Here is a 10,979-nt window from a genome sequence, read left to right on the forward strand (position 1 = left end):
GACTCAAAAGAAGAAATTTTAGATTAAATTCTTTAAAGTGGGGAGAGGGAACTTGTAGAGCCCACCTCCTGGAGAATGACAGGACATCAAGTGGAGGGATGGCGTTGCCATCCCACAGTCAAAAAATATGACCCAGAATTGTTCCTGTCTGAAACAACTGGAGAGTCAAAATAGAGATAATCATGAAGGAAAGGAGGTCCAGTGACAGGCCCAAATTGGGATCCAGCTCAAAAGGAGGCCTCAAGGCCTGACACTTTTACTGATGCTATGATGTGTTTACAGACAGAAGCCTTGCATGCTGCCCTTTCAGAAGCCCAACAAGCAGCTGAAAGAGTCAAATGCAGATACTTTCACCCAACCAATGGACAGAAGCCAGGGACCCCTGTGGTTGAATTGGGAAAAGCTGGAAGAAGATGAGGATGAGGGTGCTCCCATAAGAAGACCAGTAGTCTCAATTAACTTGGACCCCTGAGATCTAACAGACAATGGCCACCAACCAGACATCATTCACCATTTAATAGGAAACCCCAGCTACATATACAGCAGAGGATTGACTGTTCTGGCCTCAGTGAGAGAGGCTGTACCTAACCCTCAAGAGACTTGAGGCCAAAGGGTTGGTGGCCTCATGAGGAGAGCAACAATACCAACCAGCCAGAGCTACCCAGGGTCTAAACCACCAGCCTAGGAGCAAATATGGAGAGCCACATGACTCCAGCTGTACATGTAGGGGAGGATGGCCTTGTTGGGCATAGGTGGGAGATGAGGTCAATGGTACCTTGAAGGCTGAGCACTGAGTGTGTGTGTGTGTGGGGGGGGGTAATCTGAGGGGGGAGGGGGGATTGGAGGGTAGGTGGGTAAACACCCTCATAGAAGCAGGAGGATGGGGGGTGGGATAAGGGGTTCCTGGGAGGTGGGGGAAATGCAGTAAGGGGATAAAATTTGAAATGTAAATATAATATCCAATAAAAGAGGGGGAAAAAAGAAAAACGGTTAGAACCAACATCCTTAATAAAATATCAGCCCTCTTTAAAAAAAAAAAAAAACCATCTTGATACTAAAATTTGTTTTGAGAATTGTATATTGCAGAATGATCAGCCTTGGTGTATCTACTCAACAAGCAAGCTGGGCAGACCTGCTCAAACCTCTGAGGTCCGGGAATTCCATCTGGAGGCACTGAAGACACAGCATCAGAGGCTTATCAATTTGCTCTTCCCCCGACTCTTCTTCTAATATCTCAATGCCCATATTCAGCTTGAAGAAGCTAATGAAGAGTCAGTGCCCCTATTCCCTGGGCTTGGGGACTAAGGTGGTAAATGTTGGGCTGTCTTTCTAGGGAAAAGTAGTGGTGTTGTGGGAATAGAGAGGATTAGCTAGGGTTTATTGCATAGCCATAACCTATTAATAGAAATCTGTATAATTAGTATCAAGATGAAGATATAAATTCTTAAACGGCACCAATTTACTTTGATTACAAATTTTAAGGTTTTCATTAGTACGAGCTTCTTATTGATATAAGAGTGAGATGAATATTGTTACCCTCATAGGCATTGTACCAGTGTAACACACTTAAGAATACAAGGCTTAGACCCAGTCCTTCTTTAACTTTTATAACTGATTTGATATGGTCAGCCTGTGAGTTAAGGGACTACAGCAAATTCATGGGTTGGAGTTTACTGTTAGGGTGTTTTCTATGTTTTATTTAGAAATAGCTGAGTGGAGTTAACAGGCAACAGTCCAGATTACCTTACATGGATAGTTGGTTTTCAAAACATCAGAAATCCTTAGAATTGACATGACAAACATTTCTGTATTAATGTTCATTCTGATTAGAGACCTGTCTGTTCCTGACAGCTTCATATATTGAATTCTAAGAAGAAATTGAGCATCTTTGGAGTTACTCCAGTTGTGGTGAGACAGCCACTAGACAAGAAGTGCCTCTTTCCTTCTACAGACAAATTACTGTCCAGAAAAGGACACACTCACAGAATAGTCGACTGATTATATCTGCCTAGACAGAGTAATCAGCCCTTAATAATTCTGCTTCACTAAGGTCTGTCAGATGATCTTGGGCCAGAAGGCGGAAGAACAGATGCTCCAACGTTTTGTAGTAGAGGGAGTGTCCAGGTGTTCAGAGGTCTCTATAAATTGGCTAAGTTTTAGAAGCTATGCTTTGCTTTGTGCTTCCCACAATTATAGTTAACTCAGTCATTCTGGATTTCTGATGGGGTTGAAAGCTTATAGCCTTATAGCCAATCCTGGCGATTTACCTTGAGAGAAATGATTTGAGTGGATGGTCGTCAGCTGACATTCATCCTAAAGCCAAGGAAAAAGCCAGGTTCAGAACTAAATGTTTTAGTTAGGATAGATGACAGAGGTTCTGGTTAGTCAACAAAATGATGGGCTGGGTATGAGGACTATCTTGTACCTCACGTGTACAAATTGGCATAATTATGCTCTAATTGTATTTTGAGAGAAAAGTTTCATTTTAACAGGAAGGGTGATATGTAGGAGAAGCTAGGGTGGGAGTAGTACTGAGAGGAAGAAAAGGAGTAAGAAGAGTAGGAGAAGAAGGAGAGGAGAAGCTAGGTGATGAAACAGAGAAAGAAGGGGGAGACAGGGAGGCAGATGTTCATGTATCTCCACCAGTCAAAGATAGTTGATATATCTAGGTTGGGTAGTGTGTTACACCTCTGATTGAGCTATACCAAACTTATAAAGCCTATAATTAACATTTTTTTAAAAATGTATATGTGCAAAAAGGAAAAGGGGGCATGGGATAGGGGTTTTCTAAGCGGAGGGGGAATAGGGAAAGGGGATGGCATCTGAAGTGTAAATAAAATATCTAATAAAAAAAGAGACTTGAGGCCACAGGAAGTGGGTAGGTATGGTGGGATGGGGTGGTAGGGTGGAGACATCATCTTGAAGATGGTGGGTGGGTGGAGGGGAATAGGTATGGAATGAGGAACAGTCAGAGGGCAGACCAGCGAGGGGATAAAGACTGGACTGTATAAAAAGATTAAAGAATAAACTGTTAAAAAAAGAACTTCTACATGTTCTTATTCTTCTACATATTGATTCTACATATGTAATGTGTACATATTGATTCTACATATGTAATGTGTACACTGAACTTGATAGAGGAGAAATAAGGAATATGTTTGACCACATTGGCACAGAAAAGGGATTTCTGAACAGGATCCAGTTAATAAATACATGTTGACCAACAATAAATAAATGGAATTCATGAAATTAAGTTGTGTCTTTCCCTTATAGATATGCAAAATAATTCACGCTTATTTTCAATTCAGTGGACAGTGTCAAGTAGAATAACACTATAGTGTAATTCTGTCATATTTTTAGGAACATCATTACTCATAATGATTAAAATTAGTTCTTACTCATAGAATCACCTTACTTGGGACTTCCAGATAAAGAATTTTGTCTAAAATTAGTGTCTAGGAAGCCCAGCAAAATGTCAGCCACTGCATATAGGAGAAATTTATGATGTCAGACACACTTTTAAAACTTTAGTCTCTTGTCCATGGACAAATTTTGTACCAAATGGAGTCGTAGATTTGTTTTGTTTTGTTTTGTTTTGTTTTATGTTTTGTTTTAAACCTAAGCATTAAGGAATGACAGATGTTCTTTCTCTCTGGAAGTTGACATTCCCTTTTGTCCTTTGAGTAAACTCACAGCATGTCTCTCTCTCCTCTCTCCCTCTGCCCCCCTTCTCACTAATTTTTAGAAATAAGTTATAAGTAATTTAAATAGATGAGCAATACCATGTGTGAGGCAGTTATAAAAAGGCTCCCACAAAAAGCTCAGGACCTGATAAATTGAAAACTAATCCCGCCAAATCATTAAGAAGTACCTTATACCAAATCTTCACAATCTTCCACAATTAAGGGAAGAAGCATAACTGAATTTATCTTAAAGGGACAGAATTACCTTGATATAAAAACCCAGTAAGAATTGAAAAAAAGTTAAATCTAAAATTCAACTTTTTGAAGGAAGACATATATAAATATTTTCAATCATTCCTCATAAAACATATTAAAAAATGCATGAGTGGGCAGTTCTATGAGAGTCTGGGGTGGTGAAAACTGCTTTCCAATAGATGTCTTCTTAGGAGATTCTTTTTAGATTATTTAGGAACCACTAAAACAAAGCCCACTGAGTATATGTTCTCTGTCCCACCAGCACATTGGAAGTCTGATATTGAAAAGGTGGACACATTATCATTCTAGGTGCTAAAATTGTCCAATTTAATCTTAGTTTTGAATATTTTGTTAAGAAATCATGCTTATATACTTCAGCTTTTATTTACTCATAGATTATATTGTAGTCTTACTTAATATTATCACAATTTTGTCCATTTACTATTTTTTTAAAGATTTATTTATTTTATGTATGTGAGTACACTGTAGCTGTCTTCAGACACACCAGAAGAGGGCATCAGATCCCATTACAGATGGTTGTGAGCCACCATGTGGTTGCTGGGAATTGAACTCAGGACCTTTGGAATAGCAGCCAGTGCTCTTAACCACTGACCCATCTCTCCAGCCCATATACTGTAGTCTTAATTAATATTATCACAATTTTGTCCATTTACTAATTTTCAACAAGAACATAAAACATTTAAAATTCTTATTGTCTATTGATCATCAATTTATCAGTTTCAAAAAGTTGATAAAAAATTGTGGTCCTAAATAATAATGTTTTATTTCATTTCCTTTGTTAATACATTTTGATACGATTCATATTTCTAAATGCATTTATCATTGTGTGCAGCATAAGGAGAGCAGGTGCTGTACCTTGCCTAGGCATATAGTAAGTAAATCTGGCCTTAATGAGACAGCCCTAAAGGGTTGAATGCCAGAGAGCTGAACATGACTCTGATCTGCTGTGAGATGAACTGGATGTGGAGTGATACCCTCCTCCCTCCTCATTCCTCACCACTTGCAGTAGTTGGAAGACCTGGCCCCGAGATCATGAGAGCAGGATATTTGGCCCTGCCCCTCATTAGCTGTAGTGCTCAGGAAAACATGCCTCATACTTCATCAAGGAAGCACAGTAGAGCTGGTCCTGAAATAATTAGTATATAAATTATGGCAATATTTTTTGCTGTCTGTAGCACTCTGGTGAATTAGCCCCACCCCTTTCCTGGGCAGTGTTGGAGACCTGGCTCTAGCATGAGCATCAGAGAGCTAATGAACACAGCTACCACCCAGGCCCAGATCCAGGGCTGTGATTTGGCCCACCCCAACATCTCCCCAATTTATAAACTACAAAAGTAAATGGAGGAGCTGGTATTTTAGAACCAAATTAAGACCTCCATAAACAGGACAACAGTAGGATATATTAGAAGAGTTCTGATGAGGATCTGGTATTGATAGTATAGCAGAAGACACAGAATTAAAATGGACCAGTGACTCACTGCAAGGAACACTTGCAAATATAGTTGTTTGAGCAAAACAATATACTGTGTGATATACCAGTACACACTGCAGCTTCCACAGCATGATTTTTAATTTCTTCTTCATTTGTTTGTTTTTCTTTGGAGGAGGAGATTGTGAGGGCAGAGGTAAATACTGAGGGACAGGGAATGAATGAGATTGGGGTGCATAATGTGAAATTTCAAGAGAATTAATAAAAATTATAAACATAAATTATATGTAATACAAAAGAAGAATTTGTGAAATAACAAAATACTATATTTTTATATTTTATTATTGTGTGATAATATATTTGAAACAGAAAATTAACTGTTCTCTAAGTTTATATTTTATATGTCTATTCCTAACATTCTTAACTGTAAAATTATTCTTAAGCTGTTATAATTATACAATTCATATTTCATATGTTTATATACAGATAATTACTTCACACATTACTACTAATCTCTCATTTTAAACCTTTTGATCATTAAGACTTGACTAAAATATTAAACTGATACTTTTGTGTATATTTAACTGGTCCATATTTATATTGTTCTCTGCATAGCAATATACATATCTTCATCTTTACACACACACATACACACACATACACACACATATGTATATATATATATATATATATATGGAGAGTACTTACTGTGCATACAATTTTATAAAATTAATAAAGTTATATATAATTGAAGAATGTTTGGAAATCATAAATATATACATACAAAATGTCTTACTGCTAGCTATGCCCCCTTGTAATCTTTATTCTGATGAAGTGTGCTTCCTAATAAACCTAAACTACATCATGCAGTCTTCTATACTTCCAACCTTGCAGCTCCCAGAAGAGCCCAGCTCTCTTCACCTCCTAAAATAGACCTTCCCAAACAACAAGAACTACTGCAGACAGATTAAGTAGCCACTAATACAGCATGTAGTATGTAAATTCATTGTTCTTGCAGAGGACTCTTAGCCAGAAATGTCATTGTATCTGTTTAAACACCTGCTTCAGGCAGAAATAATTGAATATATAATTAAGACCAGTTAAATTATATTAGTTAATTGTAGACCTGTTCCATCCTGGCCAAATACTTTCACTATTCCTCAACAGTCTCACAAAGAACACTAAAATAACAAAACTCTTCTCCCTGGGAGGCTGGTACTTTTGACCTTGTCTATGAAGCCTGCTGTGTTAACTGACCCTACTGCTTTCATTGTCTCTAATAAATACTTAGTCTGAAAAAAAATGACCCATCTTCCTCCCTCTCTTTCCATACCTTGTTATTCTTAAAACATAAAACTTATGAACTAAGAATGTTATAGACTATAAAATGGTTTAGGAACCAGACTGTTTACCATCATTGAATCTACCTGTATCAGGCACCACAACACAGAAGTGAGGGCCTGCCTCAGTCTCTTGTTGTCTAAAATCAAGTTTATAAAAAATTATTACATATAAGAGAGAAAATTGTATTATTCTCCCTTATTATCCATAATGGGAAAGTATAAGTTTCCAAATAATAGAAAAGGATACTGCCAATTAAGTAAAAGAAAGGACCACAGATAGGGCAGAAACTGCCAAGTATATGTATGATAGCCAATTAATCATTAGAATATTTAAAAAAGAAACTGAAAAAACCCACAAAGAATTAAGAAAGCAAATGATCACATTTAAAAAAAAATCTGGTTAGGCATGGCCCCAAGTTGAGAGATGGGGCCACCCACCCATATCAAAAATATGCTCCTGTCTAAAGGAAATACAGGGACAAAGAGTGGAGCAGAGACTGAAGGAAAGGCCATCCAAAGACTGCCCCACCTGGGGATCCATCCCATATGCAGATACCATACCCAGACACCATTGCTAATACCAAGAAATGCTTGCTGAGAGAAACCTGATATCTCCTGAGAGGCACTGCCAGGGCCTAACCAATACAGATGGGAATGCTTGCAGCCAATCTTCAGACTGAGCACTAGGACCCCAGTGGAGGAGTTAGAGGAAGAACTGAAGGAGCTAAAAAGTTTTGCAACCCCATAGGAAGAACAACGGTATCAACCAACTAGATCCTAGAGAGCTCCCTAGAGAGGGATTTAACCACCAACCAAAGAGTACAGATGGAGGGACCCATGGCTCCAGCTACATATGTAGCAAAGGATGGTCTTGTCTGGCATCAATGGAAGGGGAAGTCCTTGGTCTTATAAAGGGTTGGTGCCCCAGTGCAGGGGAATGCTAGAGTGGTGTGACAGGAGTGATTGAGTGGGTGGGGGAGCACCCTCATAGAAGTAAGGGGAGGGAGGAGGGTATAGGTGGTTTGTGGAGGGAAAACTGAGAAAGGGGATAACATTTGAAATATAAATAAGTAACATAAACAATAAAAATTTTAAAAATATGAAGTAGTCTAAACTGCAAACCTTTTTCAAAGTCTGATTGCTACATGACTAGAGCTTTTCCATCTTACCTTCCATGAGAAATTAGACAGTTCTTTAATCCGATCCTTTCTTTGTAGTGAGGATCATTACAGAAAATTTCCAAAAGATGAGATGAAAATGACTAAGAAATATATCAAATATTTTATTTACATTCCAAATATTACCCCACTTTCTGGTCCCCCTCCCAGAATTTTTCATCTTATTTCCCCTCCCCTTTGCCTCTGAGTGAGTCCATCCCCCACCCAAGCACTCACCCCTTAATTCACTCACTCACTCCCACTTCAATTCCAAGCATCCCACTTCCCTGGGACATCAAGTCTCTACAGAATTAGGTGCATCCTCTCCCACTAACATCAGAAAGACAATCCTCTGCTATGAATCAGTCCTTGTATTTCCTTTGGTGACTTAGTGTCTGAGAGCTCTTAAGGATTCAGGTTAGTTGATACTGTTGTTCATTCTATAGAGTTGTCTTCTGCTTCTGCTTCTTTAATCTTTATGTCTACATGGATAATAAAAATGTGGTGAACATGAACTTCCCACAGATATCAAGTAGCTAGGATTTCATCTCCTGACATAAAGTTCTGCCAATGCCTGAACAGGAAATAGGTAGGAAAATGAAGTTGAGGGTGAATGCAACTTAAACGAGGAGAGCTAACAAGTGCAGTGTTGGTTACAAAAAAACATCATTTCTTAAAACAGTGAAAAACAACACCAACCATGCACTGTGTGCTCTTATCACAAGCCCCAATCTCCAGTTGTTGGATTTTCACCTGCTACCATGCAAAGGAAGACATATTCACTTTCGCTGTTTTGCTATTTTTTGCCATCTACAGCTCCTGGGTTATTTAGATTCATCTTGTTTAAGTATCAGCTGGTAAAACACTTAAAAGTAATGTATGGGAGATGCAGAGAATGACGAAAGTGGAGGTAAGCCTCAGTCCTCGAGAGAGAAAAGATAACCAAAGTGATAACCAAAGTTGTTCTTCAACATTGATAGTTTATTTCAGCTAACACATTAAGTTGTGGGGCTAACTGAAAAAAAAAAAAAAAAAAAAAAAACTGTTCACTATATAAAGCTGCCTTGATATCTGTGGGAAGTTCATGTTTTCTAAAGATATTATTTGCAACCAAATTTCTCCCCCTCCCCCTCCCCTCCCCCTCCCCCTCCCCTCCCCCTCCCCCTCCCCCTCCCCTCCCCCTCCCCCCTCCCCTCCCCCTTCCCCTCCCCCTCCCCTTCCCCTCCCCCTCCCTCTCCCTTTGTCTTCTCCCTCTCTCTCTGTTTCTCTCTTTCTCTTCACACAGTCTAAAAACAAGAGGAATATAACTCAAGACCCAACTGTGTGCACTTAAGCTAGAAATTCATGCTTGAGGTCTAGCCCCAATCCTACTTTTGGATTATTTAATCTGCTTTCAAGAGATGCCTTGTCAAAGGTGATCTATGTAAAATATCATGAGGAACCTCAGAAAATTAAGTCTGCTGAGTTCTGTGTTCTGCCCGTGCCTTGGAGGACCTGAGGAAGAAGCTGGTCAAGCTCGAAACTTACTGAAAATCTTTGTGTATATGCTCTTTTTACTTCCCAGTGCACCATGCTGTGTTTGTAATATTATCACTTCATATTTTCACTTCTCTCCATATTGATCATTTGTCTTTTATCAATTTCAGTCTTAAGAAATATTTTTTTTACTGTGTATTATTTTTTGGTGTGCCTATTGAAAGAAATATTACAGACCTAATTGTTGTGTTTATTTTTTATTTACCTCATTAGTATAACCTCTGTAAACACTGATACATTTTACTTGTTAAACTTTGCTTGTATCAACTATTATTGGTGTCTGTGTGTGTTTGTTTGTGTGTGTGTGCATAGTGTGTGTTTGTCTGTGCATGTGATTGAAGGCACATGCATGCCATAGTAGATGTCAGAGAACAACTTTTGTGAGATGGTATTCACCTTCTTCTACTTCTGCATCACTAGGCTTGATTTGTAGTCTTACAACTTTATTAACCAATTCCTTAATATTTTCTCAATTTTATTTGTTATAAGATACTTCTATATAATACATAGTATGAAAAATAAAAATATGCAAAGTTATAAAGTGTAGACAACACATGATTTAGGGCTCGAAATTTGGCTCAGTGGATAAGAGTACATAGAGGACCAGTGTTCAATTCCCAGTTCTGACATGGTGCAACTATCTCTAACTCCACTCCCAGAGGATGCAGTGGCCTCGTCTAACCTCCTAGGGTAACAGGTATAAATGATGCCAAACCACTCATACCCATAAAAGAAATACATATAAAAATTTAAAGGTAGTCAGAAAATATGATCTAAAAATGTACTGTATTAAATATCACTTGCAATACATGAATGCTTAATAAATCTGTACTGATCTAAACTTATGGTCTATCTTTTTTTTTATTGATTATTACAACATATTGCACTTAATTGATCTGTCTTGTTCTCCTTGTCTTGATAGATAGAATTACTAATAGATGTTAGTCCTATTTCTCTATTAAGGTGTGTATGAATGTTGTTGATTCAGCAAGTAAGAAACAGTTGCATATACACAATGGACATTGAAAATATTGTTGTGTGATTCATTCAGCATTACTAAAGAAATTGTGTACACCTGATTGTAGACAATTTGGCAACATTTACTTTACATTATAAAATAGCAGCTTTATTACCAATTGCACAATGTTAAGACTTAATTTCTCAACATATTTACATTCTTTTAAATGGATAAAATTTTTCCATTTTGCTTTCCCTAAGCATCCATTTAAGAACCACTATTTGACAGACATTTATTTCCTCAAAGTTCAGGTTGTTGAAGTCCAAGGTTAAGTGTCTATTAGTATTACACTCTGCAAGGCCTATCCTGCTGGGGTGGCAAATCACTTTGTTTTTTGTCACAGATTTCTCATGTCTACCTTGTTCTCATATGAATACCAATCCCCTTATATTGTAGTTTCACCAAAATTATTTATACATAGAAAAATCAATAAATACTATATAGCAGTGGCTCTCAACATGTGGGTTGCAACTATGTTGTTGGTCACATATCACAAAACCTCCATATCAGATATTTTTATTATGATTCATAACAGTA

Source organism: Arvicanthis niloticus, chromosome 9, assembly GCF_011762505.2.
Source record: "Arvicanthis niloticus isolate mArvNil1 chromosome 9, mArvNil1.pat.X, whole genome shotgun sequence".
NCBI classification, from domain to species: domain Eukaryota; kingdom Metazoa; phylum Chordata; class Mammalia; order Rodentia; family Muridae; genus Arvicanthis; species Arvicanthis niloticus.